Genomic DNA, 17,006 nt, shown 5'->3' on the forward strand with positions numbered 1-17,006 from the left:
AAACACGGTTCAGTGCTACAGTACCCAAGACGAGGGCCGCCCCTTTCCTAACAAGCTTGTTTCCACTGCAGCTGAAGATACTTCTTCACTGAATCCGCACGCCAGATACAAAGTGCTCACCCACGAGTAGGAAACATGAAAACATCCTTGATACGGAGGACCAGGAATGACTGCCTACAGTCACTGTACCCTGACCTCCCTGGATGTAGCGGAACTGTGGGCAGAGCCAGAACTCCTTTCTCTCTCCAACTTTCATTTCTTTTCTTTTTCCTTCACCAAGTTTTCAGAACACTGGTGACTGTACATCTTTGAATGTGATTAATTGGGCTCCATGGCAAAACAGGTCACAGTAAAATAGTTTTGGAAATATTAAATATGGCTGATATATTTTAAATGTTAAAAATTAGACCTCGGGACTTCCCTGGTGGCACAATGGTTAGGAATCCACCTGCCAACGTAGGGAACACGGGTTCGAAACCTGGTCTAGGAAGATCCCACATGCCGCGGAGTAACTGGGCCCGTGTGCCACAACTACTGAAGGCCGCGCACCTGGAGCCCGTGCTCTGCAACAAGAGAAGCCACCGCAATGAGAAGCCCTCGTACAGCGAAGACCCAATGCAGCCAAAAATTAATTTAAAAAAAAAATTAGACCTCATATTCGCTTCTTGGTATGTATTCTTCTATTTCAAATTTATTATGGCTTCAAAAGAATCCAAGGAAAGGGGGGCGGAAATGGCTCATTACGGGGAGTGCTTGATAAACTGGTTCTGCATCTTCCTCTTTCAGGAAGAGTTCCTAACCTAACTTCAGTCTTTATTAAGACACCAAGGACACAGCACAGCAGCAGCGGTGGCCTGCTTGGCCAGCCTGGATGTGGACTCTGGGGAGCAGCACATGCGGGGCCCTCAGGGCCGGCAGGTCCCCGTGACTTGAGGGCCTTATTTTTATGGCCAAGTCTGACAAACCGGCGGGCACCTATGAACAATCACCCTAACGCACACTCTGACTGCAAAAATGAAAGAGAGGGATAGACAAAAACTGGAAGATAAGTAAAACCAAAGTTCTAGAGTTGGTTTTTCTTTTGAAATCCCTCAAATCTGTCTAAAAATAAGACATCCTATCCCAAATATCTCAGTAGAAAAGACAGACCTTACACCCTTAACCAACCTGCTGCCTGCATCCCACATGGGAACTCACGACCTGGCTGCCCCCTGGAAGCAACCTGGGTGTCCTGCCCCCACGAGCAGCATCCTTGCTGACAGGACAGTCACACCTCGGGGAGCTGCACCCTGGCCCACTCCCCTTCCACCGCGGCTGGTGGAGAGCGGCGCTCACGCGCACCCACTCCTGGTGAAGTCTGCCAACAAGCAGCAGCTGCTTCCTACCTTTGTCATCGACAATCCTGGATGCTTAGTGAAAACCCCTTATTGTAACTATAACTCTAACCTCAAAGGACCACACCTCAACAGAACGAAACCTTGGTTATTCTGAAGTTTTCCAGGATGAGGTAGCCTGGAAAGCTCAACGTGCCTGAACTGAGACATCCCACAGTGACACACTTGAGCCCTCGCATTCAGTGACTCCAAGCAGATAAACATCCCACCACTGGTAACTGCATGGATACCGCGTCCCCTGCTCCCCGTGTGTCCCCCACCCAACACTCAGTCCCTGGAGGATCAGTCCTTAAGGGTTTTGGTGTCAGATAACCAACCTCGGAAAAGTGTAGGGTCACTAGAAGGCAGGTTTGCTCCTGCAAGAAACAAATATAACCTGATACAAAAATATCTCACTACTCAGAAGTGACTTTAATGAACCTGAAGGCTATTTAAAGCAGCCTACTTCCCTACATTAATCAGCACTTGATATTTGCTTTTGTATAAACTCAGTTTATGAACTATTTGTGTTTACCTTTTACTTTTTTAAGTGAATGCATGTACAGATATACTAACATGCCAGCAACAAGGACTGGGCAGGGGCAGAGTGGTCGTGGGGCACCACAGGGACAGTGGGGGGCAGCAGAGCGCTGAAGGGCCTCACCCTGTGCAGGAGGTTTCAACGGTACTCCCAGACTACATCTTGTAGTGAACTTCTGTATTCTCTTCCCGTTTTACTGAAAAATGATTGACTTCCATCACTGTATAAATTTAAGGTGTATAGCCAGATGGGTGGATTAACATACATTGTGAAATGATTGCCACAGGTTCGGCTGACATCCGTCTTCTCATAGACACAATAAAAACAAAAGGAGAGAAAAGGAAAACCACCTTTCTCCTTTTCAGAAGGACCCTGAGGATTTAGTCTCCTAACAACTCTCCTGCACACTGTGCAGCAGTGGCAGCTATAGCTACCAAGTGGTGCACCCCACCCCCAGGGCCTATTTGTCTCGTAGCTGCAAGTCTGTGCCTTTTGACCACCTTCCTCTAATTCTCCTCTCCTCACTCTCTGCCTCTGGTCTCATCTCTTTTTCTATGACTTTAGTGTTTTGTTTTGTTTTAGATGCCACATATAAGTAAGATCATACAATGTTTGTCTTTCTCTGACTTACTTCCCGTATATAATACCCTCAAGGTTCATCCATGTGGTTGCAAACAGCAAGATTTCCTCCTTTTTATGGGCTGAATAATATTCCATTGTATATATGTACCACATTTCCCTTACCCATTCATCTATCAACAGACATTTAAGTTGTTTCTATACCTTGGCTGTTGTAAATAATGCTTCAATGAACATGGAGGTTACAGATCTTTTCAAACTAGAGTTTTCATTTCCTTAGGATAAGTACCCAGGAGTGAAACTGCTGGATCATACGGCAGTTATGTGACTGACTGACTGATGGATTGATTTAGGTCTTAGTTGCAGCACGCAGGATCTTTTACTTGCAGCACACAGACTTCTTAGTTGCGGCATGCATATGGGATCTAGTTCCCCAACCAGGGATCGAACCCGGGCCACCCGAATTGGGAGCGCAGATTCTAACCCAGTGGACCACCAGGCAAGTCCCCATATGGTAGTTCTATTTTTAATTTTTTGAGGAACCTCCATATTGTTTCCATAGTGGCTGCACCAATTTACATTCCCACCAACATTGTACGAGGGTTCCTTTTTCTCCACATCCTCGCCAATACTTCTTATTTGTTGTCGTTTTGATAACAGCCACTCTGACAGGTGTGAGATGATCTCACTGTGGTTGTGATTGGCATTTCCCTGACGATTAGTGATGACGAGCACCTTTTCATGTTATCTGTTCGTCATTCATTACATTCTTTGGGAAAATGTCCACTCAGGTCCCTTCCCATTTTTTTATTTGGGTTATTTGGCTTTTTGCTATTGAGTTGTATGAGCTCTTTTTTGTATTTTGGATATTAACTCCTTATCAGATACATGGTTTACAAGTATTGTCTCCCAACTCCAGAGGTTTTCTGTTCACTTTGGTAATGGTTTTCTTTTGTTAATCGAATTATTAATATAAATTCACTATCATCTAGAATGAACGTGACTTTTACATTTTACATCCCAAAGAGTAGTTTTCGTTATGTAATCAGTTTGTAACATTTGCAAGAGAGGCCCATGGGCATGAAACCTACCAGCACCGCCTCACCCACACCACGTTCTACCTACCTGGGCCCCCAGCGCACAGCGGCCTCTGGACGAGGAAACTGGCGTGCTCTCCCCTGTGAGGGGGGCCAGGAGAACCTTTTCTCCCCTTTGATGCAGTGACAATACCAGGAGAATCTATTCAGCAGACAATATCAACAATTTACAATGAGGGCTTACTTCTCTGAATGACATGCTAGGCTTCCAAGTCCAATTGTGAATTTATTTCAAGGGAAAAAAAGCATGTGCGCTGAGTCTCATCTATGTGACTATCACCTCTAAATCTTATTAGGTGACAAGTTAGTTATATTTTCAGCCGTAAAGCTACAGCTTAGGAAATGTAGCCACTAACGAAAGATATTATTTGTGTGGGAAGTTTAGAAAGTACCCTAGATTTTGATGAGGACACAGGACCCCGTTCCAACCCTCAAGCGGCTGCCTTGTAAACAGAGGTGTGGGTTGGAGTTAAACACGCAGACACCAGGCCACGCAGGAAATAAACTCATCAACATTAGTCTGTTTGCTACAAATCTCTCCGCCTCCTTTTAGAGGCCCACAACCCACTTCCAGCCTCCCCTAAGAGGGATGCAGCGAAGCTTGGTCCCCCAGTAGTAGATACCTGGCACCCCTGCAGCTGTTATTTACTGCTCTCAGGACTGCAACCTGCAAGCAACTCAGAAAGAGCAGAGTCTGAGAATGAGGGGAGCACAGACTGTTTCTCTTCTTAAACCAACAGCCCACTTGCAAACACCTGGAAACGAAGTAGCCTTCGCCCGTTAATCTTAAGTTATTTTTACAGAACCCTCTTAGCTCTCAAAAGCATCCCTGGGGCTTCCCTGGTGGTGCAGTGGTTGAGAATCTGCCTGCCAATGCAGGGGACACGGGTTCGAGCCCTGGTCTGGGAAGATCCCACGTGCCGCGGAGCAGCTGGGCCCGTGAGCCACAATTACTGAGCATGCGTGTCTAGAGCCTGTGCTCCGCAACAAGGGAGACCGTGATAGTGAGAGGCCCGCGCACAGCGATGAAGAGTGGCCCCCGCTTGCCACAACTAGAGAAAGCCCTCGCACAGAAACGAAGACCCAACACAGCCATAAATAAATAAATACTTTAAAAAAAAAAAAAAAAAGCATCCCTGGACAAAGAAACAGTACCAGGCCAGCCTCGGGGAGGGTGAGAAAAGGCCAGAGACTAGCACAGCCACTTGAGTCCCTGCCCCATCCCGGATCCCCCACCCCCGTGGTAATGGTGCAGCCATCAAACACTGCAGTCAGGGTCACAAAAACAACTATAGCAACTTGTTCTCTCCCTCAGGTGCAGGGCGGTTGTCAGCCAGTAAAATGGTGAAACGCTTTAATGTTATGGAGGGGTGGTAACAGAGGGACTTGGCAGAGCTACGAGCGTTTAAGTGAGAGTGAACGTTCAAAGCCAAGCACCACACAGCCAAGCGGCCCAAAACATCCACTTCTGCTCTCCGTTTATCTCTCCATCTGCAATTAGACTGCATGCAATTCGGGGCCCTGACTGTACTGCTGGCCCAGTAAAGCCATCCCCCGCTGAAGGCTCCAGGGCCAGACGCCCTGAGCGTAACTGCTGCCGCCCACAGTCCGACCAAAGGACAAAGTCCTCGTGACACAGCACATGACAAGCATGCAGTGACAGAGCAGGTCAGAGGCTCCGTTCTGACGGCCTGAAGCAAACCGCACCGACTCTCACGCGAGCAGACACCGGCGCAGCTTCACTGGACGACGAGCTCCAGGCACACAGGGCTGTGTATCTCCTGCCAGGTGCCACTCCTTCCTCAGCCTAGAGCCTAACTTTTTTTTTTTTTCTTTTGCGGTACGCGGGCCTCTCACTGTTGTGGCCTCTCCCGTTGCGGAGCACAGGCTCCAGACGCAGAGGCTCAGCATCCATGGCTCACGGGCCCAGCCGCTTCGCGGCATGTGGGATCCTCCCGGACCGAGGCACGAACCCGTGTCCCCTGCATCGGCAGGCGGACTCTCAACCACTGCGCCACCAGAGAAGCCCAAGCCTAACTTTTAAGATCCGTCTTTCAGACAAATACTGACTAGGTATCTGATCATACGTGCACAACATGTGCATAGAACTATGGGAAATACAAAACAGACGGCGTGCAAGAGAAGCCTGAGATATCGTGGCCTTTCTCCTCTCCACCCACCCGCCTTCATCGCAGGCTGCTTCTCCAGCTTCAAGTTCTCTAGCCCCTCCTACCCAGACTCAGAGCTACTCTCCTTGGCCTGCAGTTTAACTGTCTGGGAATAAGACGTGTAGGAGCCAATCACAGGCTCCTGGGGAGGTGCCCACTCCTCCTCCCTGCAGGGGGCAAGCACCAGAGACTGGGGCTGGGTCTGTCACAGCTCCACAAGGCAGGGGACCTTTTATATAACTGGCCATCCCTCTCAGCTGACCCTCAAGTATTTACATCAACACTTGTCAGCAGGGATTTCCCTGGTGGTCCAGTGCCTAAGGCTCCGTGCTCCCAATGCAGGGGGCCCGGGTTCAATCCCTGGTCAGGGAACTAGATCCCACATGCATGCCGCAACTAAGAGTCCGCATGCCAGAGCTGAGGAGCCCACCTGCCGCAACTAAGAAGCCCTGGAGCCACAACTGAGGAACCCGCCTGCCACAACTAAGACCTGGTGCAACCAAATGAATAGTCTTCGCATCTTGTCCAGGCAGCCCACTCTCAAGATCCCCAGGTGCTCTGAGGGCGGCCTCGATGGGAGGCCCTCCCAGCCTCGCCTCAGGCCAGGCTCCAGCAGACACACTTCGCTCCTCAGCCACTTCCCTGGGACAGCACCTCTGCCAGTCATTTAAACTCAGGCATCATTCCGACAACAAAATCTCAATCCCATCATCCATTTCTACCACTCACCGTACACTTCCCTAGAAAATGGTGTTCCCACTTCCTGTAACAGTTTCCACTGAGACCTTTCTAAACCAGACATCATCCAAAAGCAGAGGATGGCGGGGCTGAAAGAACAGGCTAGAAGACAAGGCAGGGGGCTCTCATGAGCAGTGGCCACCCTGGCTGGCACTCACTCCCTCCACCCAAGCCCTAAACGCCACCCCTCTCCTGGCAGCCCAGATTCACGCATCACCAGGCACTGGCCTTCCGCTGGCACCAGCAGAGCCCACGCACGGCCGCTGCCGTCCCTCAGCAGGCCATGGCCAGGGCCCTCATCCTGAGTCCCACACACTCGGCTCTACTCCGTTTCCCTGGCTTCATCTGCTACCACCTTCTTTCATGGGCTCCGTGTTCAAACAAGCCAAGCTGACATTCTCACGTTACAACCCGCCCTCGTGGCCCTTGTCCAGAGCCTTCCGGCAGTCTGCCGGCCTGACCCTGCTCTCTGCACACCCACCGACGCCCACCATGCTTCCAGAGCACTTCCTGCATCAACCCCCAGACCCGGAGCCAGAAATGCCCTCACCCCTGCGTGCAGCTCCTGCCCCACACCTTGCTTTCATCTCTGTGCTTCCCCCACACAGTCCTGCACACAGTGAGCAACCAACAAACATCTGACTAAATCAGTGGAACGTGGGGAAAGCTGTCTGTGTAGTCTTAGAAGCCCCTCCCTAAAGCATGTTATGCATTCCAGTTACAAAAAGACACCAAACTGTTCTCCCCGTATACAGCAGGCCACATTCAGGAAAACAGTCAAAGAAACCAGAAGTCAGCTACACAACTGCCTATACACAGTTGCTTTACAACTGCGCCAAATGGGTGAATGGTTACAAAGACAGAAAAAACAGACTGTACTCTTCACAACTGCCAAGGTCATGAAAAACAAGGAAAAGACCGAAAACCTGTTACAGATAGGAAACCAGAGACAGGCAACTAAATGCCATGTGTGATCCTGCAGCAGTGAAAGGACATTAGTGGGAATGAAATCTAAACGAATCTGGGATTCAATTAACAGTATAACGCATCAATGCTAATTTTTTTTTTTTATTTTCAGCCACGTTGGGTCATCGTTGCTGGGTCATTGTTGCTGCGTGCGGGCTTTCTCACTGCGGTGGCTTCTCTTGTTGCAGAGCATGGGCTCTAGGTGCATGGGCTTCAGTAGTTGCAGCTCGCAGTCTCAGTAGTTGTGGCTCGAGGGCTCTAGAGCTCAGGCTCACTAGTTGTAGCACAGGGCTTAGTTGCTCCACGGCATGTGGGATCCTCCTGGACCAGGGCTCAAACCTGTGTCCCCTGCATTGACAGGCGGATTCTTAACCACTGCGCCACCTGGGAAGTCCCAATGCTAATTTCTTAGTTTTGCCAAAATTACCACTGCTATGTAAGATGTTAACCTTAGAGGACCTGGGTAAAGAATATAACGGAACTCTCTGTACTACTTTTGCAACTTTGCTGTATATCTAAAATTATTCCAAAATAAAAATTTATTTAAAACAAGACCTTGGGACCTCCCCGGCAGTTCAAAGGTAAAGACTCCACAGTTCCACTTCAGGGGGTGCGGATTCAATCCTTGGTCAGGGAACTAAGATCCCCCATGCCATGTGGTGCAGCCAAAAACAATTAAATAAAAATTTAAAAGAATAAAATAAAAAATAAAACAAAACCTTGTCCAGGACATGTGTTTCTAGCATATCCACTAATCCCCTATCAATGCCAAGTTCTGCTGGCTGACGGACAGCACTGAGTCTCTCCGAGAGCCAAGGCAGTTCTGGGGAACCAAGGCCAAGCACCAGAGCCTGCTGCACACGGACCCGGCCCAACCTCACGTGTTACGACAGCGCCATGCACTCCCGGTGTGGCTGGCAGAATAACGTCCCCAAGGGCTCCACGACCTAATCCCTGGAGCCTCTAGATATCTCAGGCTACTCATCAGCAGACGGGGGACGAGTCTGCATCATCCAGGTGAACCCCACATAATCACAAGTGTGTTTAACAGTGGAAGATGGAGGCCGAAGACAGTCAGAAGAAGAGCTACGTTCTTAGCTGTACTTTTAGTTCTTTCATTTTATATGGAGGTTTATATAACACTAATGAATGTACCCAATAAGGTAAGAGAATGAAGATATTGTGATAAGTTTCAATGAATTATGAAAAGTAACAGTTTAAATAAACGTCCTGTGTTTTAAAAAAAACAAAACAAAACAAATCCACCTTGGAAGGTCAGAGAGACACAAGGTTGCTGGCTTCAAACATGGAGGAAGGGGTCATGTGAAGAGCCTCCCAAAGATGGAAGATGCAAGGAAATGAAGTCTCCATGGAGCCTTCAGAAGGAACCAGCCCTGCTGACACCTTGCCTTCAGCCCAGCACGATCCATGCCAGGCTTCTAAACTGCAGGACTGTAAATAAGAAAAAATCTGTATTGTTGTAAGCCTTTAAATTTCTGGTCATTTGTTACAGCAGCCATAGAAAATAGTAACAGCACTGAAATATAAAAACCACAAGGGTTTCTCCAGATTGTGAGAGCATGCCTTCCTTCCAACCTTCACACCCTCCTGTGGTACCTCTTCAAATCCTCCGTCTCCCCTGTTTCCCATCTCCCTCTAGACAACATATTTGGAGCCTAGAAGAAAACTGTCAAGGCAAGGAAAACGAGATGCTGTGGGTTAAATTCTAAGAGATTCCCTCCCCAGTGTTCTAAAACTTCATTGTGCCCTTAGTCTTTAATTTAGTATCTTTTTTTTTTAAAGATTAGAGTTATTGCTTAAACTGTCTTCTTTAAAAAGTTAGTCATCTGATGAGAACCCAGGTTCAGCAGAATCAGATCTAATCACTTCACCAAAGAAAAACAAAGTTCACACGTAAATCTCATTAAGGTTATATCTGCTGAAAATTATTTCAGCTGTGAGTGAAAGCACAGACCCCTTTCCTAAACTTCATGCTAAGAGATAAGAGACACAATTCAAAGATCACCTCCCCAAGTATTTAGGGGAAAACGTTCTGAGCCTTAGCATATGTAACATATTAACCTCTAGACTAAAACACTTCAAATTCCAGATGGACTCTTCTCAAGGTAATGGAAATACCTATGGAGGTAAGCTAAAGCTAAACGGAACAAATCATACACCTCAGCAAAGAAAGAATTCACAAAGTCTATAAATTCTTTGAAATCAGAATCACCTGAGGGCTACAGTTTCAGACCCCTAAAGACTGGCTTTTCGGGACTTCCCTGGTGGCACAGTAGTTAAGAATCTGCCTGCCAATGCAGGGGACATGGGTTTGAGCCCTGGTCTGGAAAGATCCCACATGCTGCGAAGCAACTAAGCCCGCGCGCCACAACTACTGAGTACTGAGCCTGCGCTCTAGAGCCCACGAGCCACAACTACTGAAGCCCACGCGCCTAGAGCCCGTGCTCCGCAAGGAGAAGCCACCGCAATGAGAAGCCCGTGCACCTCAATGAAGAGTAGCCCCCGCTCGCTGCAACTAGAGAAAGCCCGCGCGCAGCAACGAAGACCCAACGCAGCCAAAAATAAATAAAGTTATTTTTTAAAAAAAAGACTGGCTTTTCTCCTCTGTAAGCATCCAAAAAGGCCAAGATTTCTTACAGTGTTCTGCACATCCTTTAATTAGTCCAGTGTTTTAGTAACTTTTTTTAAAGTTAATTCCTTCAAGAGTGCTGCTTTGGGGTTTTGCTGTTTTTTATTCTTACTTCCTGTTTTACAGGATGTACAACCGCATTTAGAAACATGGTACATACCAGCAAGGCTTAATTTCTTAAGAGTAATAAGGTTCTTCTCTGCTTTTCTCATGCTCTCTATTTTAGATAAGTTTACACAGTACAGCCATAATATTCTCAAGTCTACATTATCACCGAGAATTAAATGAAAGTCTTTTTTATTTTACTGGATATGAATGCAGTTAAAAGAAAAAAAGCCCACTATTCATAACTTTACCCCAAACCTTATGAACAAAGCACCTTCCCAAAAGGTTCTCACTATTTAGAAATGTTCTTTATTCCAGGACATTCGCATTCTGGGTCTGAAGACTGCCACTGGAAGGGGGAGAGGAAGGGACACTTAACTACTAATGAGCTGAGAAAAGAAGTCTATTTGCTACATTTTAGATGAAAAGTAATCTCTGATATCACAAAGTTATTAAGCATTTACAAGTTAAATTTCAACCCCAGCCATTCTTAAAGGTCACGTTTTTTTTTAAACAAGTAACTGAAAAAGGGGGGATTTTATGAATTTTATTTAACCTTGACAAAATACTTTTCTTTGACCTAAGTGATCAAAAATGTTTTAAGTTGAGGGCTTCCCTGGTGGTGCACTGGTTGAGAGTCTGCCTGCCGATGCAGGGGACACGGGTTCGTGCCCCGGTCCGGGAAGATCCCACATGCCGCGGAGCGGCTGGGCCCGTGAGCCATGGCTGCTGAGCCTGTGCGTCCAGAGCCTGTGCTCCGCAACAGGAGAGGCCACAACAGTGAGAGGCCCGCGTACTGCAAAAAAAAAAGTTTTCAGTTGAGCAAAGACCAACATTCTTATTTTGTGAAGAGGTGCACGTTGGTTTCTTTGCAAGTGGAAAAAGAGCACCCACAGATTTTCAGGATAATAAATAATTCACTGCACAGATGCCAAAGGCAAGACTGGACACGTGGGTCTCGCCCTCAGCCAGCAGCAAGGACGCTCTAACTCAGCACCGCTCCCAACGGCCACCTACCTCCATCCTGGCTGCGGAGGGGGCATCACAGAAGGATTTTCAGTCCTTTCAGCCTTGGAAAAATCTGAGCTATATTAATAGGCCAGACTTCTTCTATTTTCACATTGAAAACCCACTTAACTCTTTATTCAAAGGACCAGAGTGTGAACTGCAGGATTTCTCAAGTTCTAGAATGATGTCTTTAAACGTTTTTGACAACCACCAATTCCCCTCACCCCTTACCACCTAAAATGTTAAAAAACCACACAAATCTACTGTTATCTAAACCAAGAACTCAAGTCTTTATCACCCAAATTATGCCCACGATTAGGCTTTTCAATAACAACCTTTTCCCAAATACATAAGTTTCATTTTTAAAATTTTAGAAAACACAAACATAAGGGGGAAAAAAATAAAACACAACTCCATTTTGGTGTATTCCTTCCAAAGAGATTTTTTTTTCTTCATTAAAATGCCAAAACTAGGGACTTCCCTGGTGGCGCACTGGTTAAGAATCCGCCTACCAACACAGGGGACCCAGGTTTGAGTCCTGGTTCGGGAAGATCCCACATGCCGGGGAGCAACTAAGCCCGTGTGCCACAACTACTGAGCCTGTGCTCTAGAGCCCGCGAGCCACAACTACTGAGCCCATGCACCACAACTACGGAAGCCTGTGTGCCTAGAGCCCATTCTCCACAACAAGAGAAACAACCATAAAGAGAAGCCCGCACACCGCAACGAAGAGTAGCCCCCGCTCTCCCCAACGTAAAGCCCACGCACAGCAATGAAGACCCAATGCAGCCAAAAATAAATAAATAATGTTAAGGGGCCTGCCTTCATTCTGGAGAATTTATATTGCTTTGGCCTTCTTTATTACAACCGTTTAGGAAATAAAAAACATAAATCAAAAAATTCTAAACCTTTCACAGGACTCCACACTGCTCACATGACACGCGGCCAGAAGGTGCCCGAAGTACTCATCACCATGAGCAGCAGCAGCAAACCACACTTGGCGAGCCTCTGACTGTGGCCCCCGCACCGCAGTCCTACTAAAGCTGCTTTCACAGAAAGCATTCTTCTTCTTCCACAAAGACAACCGTTACTTTATTTCCTTTATCTCTCGTTCTGTGCCAATTTTAAAAGCCATGCCCCACACCTTTCGCAAGTAAACCTGTAATAACAACAAATAGGAAAATGGCTAAAATGTACACAGTGTAATTCCTAGTCAATCAAATAAATGTTCATGATACTAAGTATGTCCTTTCAAAATTTCTCAAACACTTCCATACACTGCCTTTAAACAATTCAACAAATACTTCCTGAGCCAATTCTAAGCCCAGGATCATGCCTAGGCTGGGCCCTGGGTGACAAAGAGACCGTGCCTCTCTTCATTCAGCTTAGAGCCCTGTGATCACACATTTGATCAACTGTGTTGAGGGGGGGGGGGGGGCGGTGAGGATTTGCAAGGGAGACAATGATGGACATTCAGCAAGACCCTGGTCCAGGCAGAGGGTCACCTAGGAAATGAAAGGCCAATGGAACCGGAGCATGAAGAGTTGAGACGACTTGAGTGAAGGACATGGGTGGGGGCAGGGGGTCACACAATCAGGGTTAGGCCAGTTAATAATCCTTTGGGACACTTTTATAAAAATAATACTTGTAGAGCTTCCCTGGTGGAGCAGTGGTTGAGAGTCTGCCTGCCGATGCAGGGGACGCGGGTTCGTGCCCCGGTCAGGGAAGATCCCACGTGCCACGGAGTGGCTGGGCCCATGAGCCATGGTCGCTGAGCCTGCGCGTCCGGAGCCTGTGCTCCGCAACGGGAGAGGCCACAGCAGTGAGAGGCCCACGTACCGCAAAAATAATAATAATAATAATACTTGTAGTTCTAGCATATATATAAAACACTATTTGGTTGAAAGGTGAAGTTAAAGAAAATTTTTAACATGGGGAGAAAGGAGCGGGAGTTAAGAAAAGCACAGAAGAATACTAACAAAAACATACACTTACGTACACAGCTGAGTCTGACTCTGGCTTAAAAGATATCAAGAATAAGATGCATCAAACAACAAAAAAAAGAACCGCTTAGAAACAGAAACATCTCTATAAGAATTAACAACAACAACAAAAAAGAATTAACAGAGAGTTGTTGAAGTGGATCATTTCCTAAGCCTTTTTAAAAAGGCTTTCTATACCAATTATCTCTAACTGCCTGCGTTCCAGGTGCTGGGGATTGACGCCATCTTTCACAGAGTTTAAGATAAAACTGAAAAAGTTGAATTGCATAGAAATTCCATTTGAAATTCAAATTAACAGAACACACATGAAAACATTTCAAGACAGTAACTTTTATTTGCGTTCATTCGATTTTTTGTACAAAGTTTATCAAACAGGCCAAACTCAGTCCCCACAGAGCACTGACTGAACAGCAATAGTGAACTGACCCAGCACACAGCCAGGCAAGCAGTGCAGCGTCATTCGCACCTATTAACTAGCAAGTATCTTGCTCTTCAAGGAAGCTCATCCATTATACTTACATATGAGAGATGAAGGGACTTACATGGACTAATGGACAGATCAAAACACTTATTTTGGCAACAAATGCAGACCATGCTCTGAACCAGCATTTACTGACGCTCTCTAATTATGTTATTTAGTTGATGATGGGCTCATTGCCATCCTATGCAAAGTAACTCTCCTCTCATATTGGATGAAACGTAACCTTACTGTGTCAAATGTACTTAAAAACTCAAGGCACGCAACGCAACGCCTCTTGAAAAATATTCTCCAGTACAAATAGCACAGCTTCTTTAACTCTATTTGTAGAAAGTTCTACTTGTCACTGTATCAACACTGTAATTAGAGCTAAGATGACAGCCACTAGTCACAAGCAGCCCATCTGGTTTGCAGAGATGAAAGGCCTGCTGTGCAGTGTGATTATCATGGCTGGCCCACAGCACGCCCAACGGAAAACATCCAACAGTGGCAGCACAAAGGTACAACTGCAAAGGAGGAATTCAAGACTATGTGACACCTTTAAAAACAAACTTCTGGTAAATTTTGTTATGTATATTTTCCCACGATAAAAAAAAACGTTTAGAAGAAAAAGATCTTTTCAAAGTTTCAAAGCTGGGTCAAATTTGGCACTATCTGTGGGTAGCTTTTTAACTAACTCAAGAGGCACACACAAAGAACAGAGGAAAATGTCACAGCAACTTGGTCTTTGTTTCCTCCGTTCAGAGAGCCAGCCTATCAAAGGCGAGCCCGCTCCTGAGCATGACACCGCAGAGGGAGGACAACAGCTGAATGGAGGGCGGGGGATGAAGGGTCACAATCTAAGTTGAGCAAGATGTGTTCCCTTTTTCCTTTCTAACTACAGTTTCAAAGTAATACCAGAGTACTTGTGCAATCATTCTAAAAAACACAAACAGAACTCCAGGTCTTCCAGGACAGCAACACTGAGTAAGCGCAATCAAGGTCCTAAAGGCATCAAACACAGTCTCAGGGTCTCTGATTTAGAACTATCCAAGTTATGCCATTGACTGGGTTTGCACAAACCAAAAATAGTAACTGTTTCAATGGCACTTCTTCTACAAGCAGTATCATCTTACATCTTCTGGCTGAGGGCATTTCATCACCCCCCAATTCAACAACTGAGCGCACTCTCACTGCTCAGGGGAAAAGGAATGTTAAGGACATTGTGCAAAATCACTTCAGAATACTCTCTCCCCATATAAGAAAGCCTGAAATTTGACTTCTCTGCTGAGAAATCCTGTTCTTGCAAACGAACATAAAACTTCTCATAACCTACAGAAACCATGAAACCTAAGCCTGCTGCATCTGAACTGTTAGAAAGAAAATGGTTTTGGAAGCACGGGGCCCTCTTAGGACAGCTTAATCTCCCAAAGCCTCTTCCAAAACTCTTCGGAAGTTGGGATACGAGACTAGCTTTCACAACACAACAGAAGCAGAAAACCTTGATGGGACACCAGGAAAAGAGCAGCCCTCAAGAAAAATTAAGACTCCCCCCAAAACGGCAGAGACACAAGATTCAACAACACGATCCCTCTTTGAAAGGGGACTGAATCCATGTGGCAGGGCCAACCCTACACACACACACACACACACACACACACACCCCCCACACACACACCACACCACACACACACACACACACACACAAACACACCACACACACGCACGCGCTCTCACAGCTACCGCCCTGCCAGGGGATGATGAAATGAGGAACGGAAATTAACATTTCAGGCAACGTCTCACATTGTTCCTTGAGGCCAAGGGCTGCTGTTGCAGCCGCCGCCGCCGCTTCCCTCCCACCCGCCCCCCAGTCCCGCCTACCCTCCCCCCGAAACACCCCCGCACCGCTGCCCCGCATTCCTGCCCCTCCGCGGGCCCACGCGCCTCCTGCGGCCCCAACGCCCCCTCTCCCTCCAGGGCCCCGGCTCGCCCTCCCCCTCCGGCTTAGAGCCCGAAGCCGCCTGCTCCCATTTCAAAACAGCGATAATAATAGGACGCTGGGAATAACAACTACAGCCTACACCGCGAAGGCGCCCCTCCCGCGGGTCAGAGGTCGGCGCCCCGCTCCCCAGGTGCCCGGGGCCCTGCACAGCCCACGGCCGGCCTCTCAAGGCTTCCCGGGCCCCCCAGGCCCGCCCGGAGCCCCCAGCAGCCCCCCGTCTGCCCCTCACTGCTGCCCCGGGACCCCAAGGTCCCCACGCCCACCGTGGCCCCTCCGGCTCCCCAGGCTCACCCAGAACCCACCCTCAGCCCCGTGTCGGCCCCCCAGGCCTGCCCAGAGCCCCCGTCGGCTCCTCAGGCCCCTCGAAGACCCCCGTCGGCCCCCGCCCGTCCAGAGCCCTCCCTCTGCCCCTCAAGGCTGTCCCAGGACCCCGGTAGGGCCCCCAGGGCCCGAGGCCCACCCGGAGTCCCCCGTCGGCCCTCTGGGCCTCCCAGGCCCACCCAGAGCCCACCCTCAGCCCCTGTCTGCCCCCCAGTCCAGCCTGAAACCCCCGTCTGCCCCCGGCCCCCAAGCCCGTCCGAAACCCGCCGTCGTCCCTCCCGGTTACCCCCCAGGCTCTCAGGCCCACTCGGATCCCCCCCCACAAGCCCGCCCGGAGGCCCTGGAGGCCCGTCACGGCTGCCCCGGACCCCGGCCCCCAGGCCCGCCGAAGCCCGCTGCGCTGCTCCGCCCGGCGCGGAAGGCCTGCAGGCCCCAAGGCCGCCCCGCGCCCGCCCCAACCCCGGCGCGACCGCGGCTCTCACCGGCTCCGGCTCCGTCTCCGGCCCAGGGCTCAGCGGCGGCGCGCGGGCGAGGCCATGCAGCCCCGGGCCGTCCCCGGCCCGCGGCCCGAGCGGGAAGGCGGCGCGGGCTCCAAGCGCCGGCGCGGCGGCGAGGCGGGCAGACGCGAGCCCGCCCTCGGGCTGCGCCGCGGCGGTCGGGCGCTCACTGAGGGGGCGTCGGGCCGCGCGCTCGGCCGCGCCTCCCCGCCTGGGGCCCTCGCTCCATCGCGCTCCGGCTCGGGCGGCCTCTGGCTCCGGGACCCGGCGGCGGCTGCGGCGGCGCGGGCCGCATGAGACGTTACCTCCCATTGGCCCGCCGTATCCACCACCGCCATTGGCCCGCCGCCGTCGGGCACAGGGCTGCGCACGTCACGGCGTCGGGAAGGAAGTGCGCGCGGGGCCACGGGGGACGCCGAGATTGACAGCTTCTACCACAGGCAGGGGCGGGACCAGAAGCACGTCCGCGGACGGATTGGGCAAGGTCTTGCGTCCTGGCGC

At 49.3% G+C, this 17,006-nt stretch overlaps 1 protein-coding gene across 8 annotated transcripts in view; it reads right to left on the reverse strand.

Moving 5' to 3' along the window:
* The window catches only part of ANKRD11 (ankyrin repeat domain containing 11), a 171,377-nt gene extending 154,641 nt beyond the window's left edge, over positions 1-16,736 (reverse strand). For 6 of the 8 annotated variants that reach the window (XM_067718311.1, XM_067718305.1, XM_067718309.1 and 3 more), the window contains exon 1: positions 16,491-16,731. The gene's annotated coding sequence lies outside the window, so the exon portion shown is untranslated. Of the gene's footprint in view, positions 1-16,490 lie in introns of all 8 variants that reach the window. The other 2 variants (XM_067718313.1, XM_067718312.1) reach the window with 2 other exon arrangements.
* Positions 16,737-17,006: the final 270 nt, after the last annotated feature.

The sequence above is a fragment of the Pseudorca crassidens genome, chromosome 20 (assembly GCF_039906515.1).
Source record: "Pseudorca crassidens isolate mPseCra1 chromosome 20, mPseCra1.hap1, whole genome shotgun sequence".
NCBI classification, from domain to species: Eukaryota; Metazoa; Chordata; class Mammalia; order Artiodactyla; family Delphinidae; genus Pseudorca; species Pseudorca crassidens.